Source organism: Gossypium raimondii, chromosome 10, assembly GCF_025698545.1.
Source record: "Gossypium raimondii isolate GPD5lz chromosome 10, ASM2569854v1, whole genome shotgun sequence".
In the NCBI taxonomy this organism is placed as follows: domain Eukaryota; kingdom Viridiplantae; phylum Streptophyta; class Magnoliopsida; order Malvales; family Malvaceae; genus Gossypium; species Gossypium raimondii.
In genome coordinates, this window is record NC_068574.1 from 54,959,966 (window position 1) to 54,965,280 (window position 5,315).

General features: G+C 31.8%; 1 non-coding gene across 1 annotated transcript; it reads left to right on the plus strand.

Moving 5' to 3' along the window:
* Positions 1-4,845: 4,845 nt before the first annotated feature.
* LOC128034179 (small nucleolar RNA R71) lies at positions 4,846-4,952 on the plus strand. Its single transcript, XR_008190311.1, has one exon. It is a non-coding gene; the product is annotated as a small nucleolar RNA R71 (small nucleolar RNA).
* Positions 4,953-5,315: the final 363 nt, after the last annotated feature.

Here is a 5,315-nt window from a genome sequence, read left to right on the forward strand (position 1 = left end):
ATGTTTGTAATATAAAAAATTAAATATACTGAATTAATTAGTACAAATACCTACTAATATAACTAATTATACTAAAAAAGTAACCATATTTATTATTTAATTTTCAGGATACTAAATTAAATAGTAACTTCTTAATAAAAAATATAACATATTGTATTTAACCGTATTAAACTACTATTAACAATATTAATTAAAAAAAAAACAAAGGAAAGGAATGAAAGAAACATACATTGGTTGTAATGGGGTTAGGGGACCTTTAACTTCAATTTTTTGTGTGGGGGTTGGGGACCAAACTAACTCCTTTTAAAATTCTAAATGTTTGTAACACATGTACAAATTAATTAGTATAAAAACCTATTAATATAATTAATTGTAACACCCCAAAATTTTAATTTTGGGTATTGTGAATGTGTGACACAAGTGTGTATCTGCTTTAGTGGTTAACTATTTTAAGTGTGTGTGAGAGGTCTCAAGTTCAAGCTTTACTTGAGCAAATTTTGGTAGTTTTATGAATAAGCCCTGTATTTGGTCAGTAGGCTTTTAAGTAAAAGTTGGCAAATAATTAGTAGAATGGGTTTATTGGTTTGGTGGATAAGTAGAGTGTTGGTGTGAAGGAGGTCTTATGTTCAAATCTTGGCGTGGGCATTATTTTTGCTATCCCTCCACCCTCTTGCCGTTTTTCTCTTCATTGCTGCCGAATTTATGCTTTCTTTCACCCTTCATCTTATTGATTTTTCTTTTCCCACTCTGCTTTATGTCGCTCCACGTTTGTCTGCCATTGTTTAATAAGTTTTAGATAAGTGATTTATCTCCGTTTGTTAACTTTCTTCTGAAGTGTTTTGTTTATGCCAATTAGGGGAGGATTCAAGGGCTCATAATCACCAATCGGAGTCTTAGCTTGTGTGGGAGTTATTTTCATTGGTTGAAGGTAAGGTTTAGTCGCTTATGGGTTAAAACCTCGATATGAGTTCGATTTGGGATCACGTTATGTGAGATTAAATTAGTTTTATTTTTTCAATTATAGGCTTTGGAGTGCTCGAGGACTATTTTAGCATCAAACAAAACCAGGTGTGTGCCTGAAACGCAGTAAATGGGATTCGGCGAAAAGCCGAAATTGCTTGCTGTTTGGACAGCAGTAGTAGGCTAACTTTGAAAAATCACCATAAATTATGGAAATCGAATTAGAGGATTAAAAAAGTATGAAATTAAAGCTTATTGAGTATAGTTTCTCATAGAATAAACGGTGTAAGTAATGAAATTGTAAATCGTGAGATATAATAATTTTGTGAGACAAGGTCAGAATGAATTTGGGTTCCCCTATTCTGACTTTGGAAAATCATAAAAAATTGGAGAACAATAATTAGGGGTTAAAATTTACATGTTTGAATTATTAATGAGTCTATTTTCAATAGAAACAAATGGAAACATCATCCAAATTTTGTATTAAGAGATAATTAATTTTTAGCAAAGAAAGGTCGAAGCTGTCAGATAGCAGAATATGGGTAAGTTTGAAGATTTTACTGTACTTATTGGTTAAACCAAAAATTCTAAAAATTTTAAGGTAGAAAGGTATTTGAGTCTAGTTTCAAATAAATCAAGAGGATCTTAATTTGGAATTTTGTAGCTCAAGATATAAAAAATTTAGTAACAGTGACTCAAGTAGACACCTTTGAATGAACACATAAGTAAATAGTGAAAATATATATGAATATTTAGCTAGCACGGGTTACATTAAAAATGGAACACGCGGCCCAGGCCAATTTGGGCCAAGTGGGCCACACGAGTGTGTGGGCCCATATGGGCAGACCACATGGGCGTGTGAGCCCATTTTTACTAAATTGATTGCTAAGGTTGCACGGGTTGCCCAAGTCTACTGTGAACCTACTGTAGGGTCGGTAAGCATCACTTAGACCCCTAATTGTACGAACTGACTGTTTGATTTATATATGTTTTGAGCATGATGATAGTATGCTTGTATATTGAATTGGTTATATGTACTGATGTTTTGAAATAGCATGTCATGACTTGTATGTTGCATTGCATGGGGTTGGGTTGATTATATTTGGAGGAAGTGTATTGAAAGGCTCTTAAGCCTAACATACTGGTAGCTCAACTGCAAATTACTGTTTTGTGCCGCTTCTGGCACTACTTGGAGTGTAGGGATGGGTGGGTTGATTTGATCCCCACATGGAGTGTAGGGTTGGACAGAGATGGTGTGTAGAGGCTGGTTGGGTAGGACTTTGTTACTGAATACTGCATGACTGCTACTGATACTGTGATGGGCTAAGGCTCTACTGCATATTTGATACTGTACTGAGATGGGCTAAGGTCCAAACTGTTACTGATACTAAAAAAAGGCTTGGCCCAGGACTGATTAAACTGTGCACTGTGAATTGCTATTGTTTATTTTCTGTGGGATTACACACTGAGTTTTCGTAAACTCACCCCTTTTGTTTAAATGTGCAAAGGTAATCCCCAGATCTTGACTGATAGGTGCGGCGGAGGACCCGGCGTTGACCACAGTTTTGGACTTTCATGGTTTTTAACCCATATTTACGATAATTGGTTTTATTTCTATTCTGTTTTTACTGGCTAAGTTTTTGGGTTGTAATTGGATTGTCGGACTTTGGTTTTGGGTTTTAATTATCTTTATCTTATGGATTACAACTGCTAGTAGTAAGGAACCTCGATTTTTCAAAAGAAACAAATGTTTTTCCTAAATGCACGATTGTTTAATCTGTTTTAAAAGCTTAAGCAAACGAATCACGTTTTGAAACTATCGATTAAATGAGCGACACAATTTTGGAACTAATAAAATATTAAGATAAGAAATTTAATGAAAATGGTTTTAACGTGACGACACAATTTTCAAACACTTTATCATGTGACATCACTAGATCCAGCCATAATGTTTGGGCCGAGTTTGGGGTGTTACATTAATTATACTTAAAAAAAATTAATCATATTTTTTATTTAATTTTCGGAGATAATAAAATAAATATTAAACTACTATTACAATATTAATTTAAAAAAATGAAGAGAAGAAAGGAAACATTCCTTGGTTCTACTAGAAGTGAGGGAAACTTCACAAAGTTTTTTTGTGTGTGGGGGTTGGGGACCAAACCAACCCCCTTTTATAAAATATATATATTAAAATTTTTTAGTTGAAAACGAAAAATTCGGTCACAGGCTCGTATTTTTAATACCCAAAAGAAAATTTAAAGCATTAGTTTTTTTTTTTTGTTTTAGCTTAAAAAAATTTAAAAACTTTTTGGGTGCCGCCTGACAAATAGGCAACACTAATGAAAAATTATTTTTTTTCAATTTTTTATATTATTTAAAAAACTCGTATTTTTTTGTTCTAAATATTAGTGCCACCAATGTGTTAGGCGGCACCCAAAAAATGATATGTTTTTAAAAAATAAAGTGGTGTCGTCGATTGGTCAGGCGGCACCTATATTGCACTTTTGATTTGGTCTATTCTCGTAAATATTATTCATGTTATCTTATTTAGTGTATATTTATTATTTTATATTATTCATGTAAAAAACCCTAAATATTTATTTAATGTTTTTTTACCAAATAAAAGGAAAATTTGTTTGCAAGTCCTTATCTGTTTAGTTTTTTTTAGATTTGATCCACACTATCACATGACACTCTTTAAATAGTCTACATGACAATTTTGACAAAAATTAATATCGGCACCCTAAAGTTGCTCTGAGCAATTGTCTCCTTAATTAGCTTGTCCTCTTGTCCTTGTTCTGGCTCTGAACCTCTTTAGGTGAACTGGCCTCCTCTACACCGCTGTGATCTCCTTGTCCTCCTCCCTTATTGTAATTTGTATGAACAATTCTAGTTACAATTCTTATGTCTTTAAAATTTAACTTTTAGCTTATTATGTTTTAATTTAACAAATGTATTATTAGTGAAATCTTAAAAAAATAAAAACTTTTAAAATTAATTTAATAGAGTTAGTATGTATAATCAATCGATGCATCGCACGAGTGAAACAATTAATTAAAATAAGCATTACAATTTATAACTTCTCAAAAGTTAAAAATATTATTAAAAATAATTTAACTAATAATAAAATTAATACTTAAAATATAATTAAAATAAAATATAAAGATGAATTGAAAATTAAAATAATAAAAGTAACTTTTAAATGACTCAAATTATAAAATGGAATGAAACTAGAAATATTTTATTATTTCTTAGCTACCATTTACTCTTTTTTCTATAACATAAAATTAGTATTTGAAATTCTCATGTATAACTAATAATTAAAAGAACTTTTCAATATATATATAAAAAACCCTTTTCAAAAGTAATTTAGAAACAAAATTAGTGTTATATGCCACCTAAAAAAAGGATTAGCTTCTTTTAAGATTATTTAGATAAATAGACCGTTTTTCTGACCAGGTAACTAATGAGGCATAGGATGTTTTGTTTGAAAAACGCTTTATATAAAATGTGCTTTTTCTTTCATCCATGCGGCTTAGGTTCGAATCTTTTCTTAAGCTTATTTAATTATCTTTTTAATTCATGTTACTTACGTACTTTTAACATTTTTTGTTTTTACTCAAACCATCAATCTTTTTACTCAGCGCTTCCACTTGACTTTCCAACTTAGAAATCGCATCTATATTAAAAACATTGGCTGCCTTAGTAGGCTTTGTTCTCATAACTTGCCATTAATAGTTATTCAGTGTTATCTCCTCAATAAATTCTTGGGTTGCCTCAGGTGTCTTATTATTCAATTTTTCGACAACTACTGCATCAATTATCTGCCTAGTCGAGGGATTCAAACCGTTGTAAAAGGTTTGAACTTGTAACCACAAAGGTAACCCATGATGAGGGCATCTTCAAAGAAGATCCTTAAATCTCTCCCATGCATCATACACTGTCTCAAGTTCAAATTGAGCAAAAGAAGAGATGTCATTCCTCAATTTAGCTATTTTGGCTGGTGGAAAATACTTCAATAAAAACTTTTCAATCATCTGAGCCTAAGTAGTGATGGAACCTCATGAAAGTGAATTCAACCACTGTTTTGCCTTGTTCCTCACTTGTTCCTCAAAGAAAATGGGAACAATCACAAGCGTTTGGCATCATCAGTAACACTATTGATCTTAAATGTGTCGTAGATATCTAGAAAGTTAGTTGATCACGTTCCCATGTGCGAATAAAATAAACAATTTTATAAAATAATTTTATAAGCACTGCTTTACTGCAAGCGTGCACGTCAATTGTAATATTTATAGTGTTATGATGGAACAACAGAGTATTCCAAAGATCGACCCTAAAAAAGATGGCGA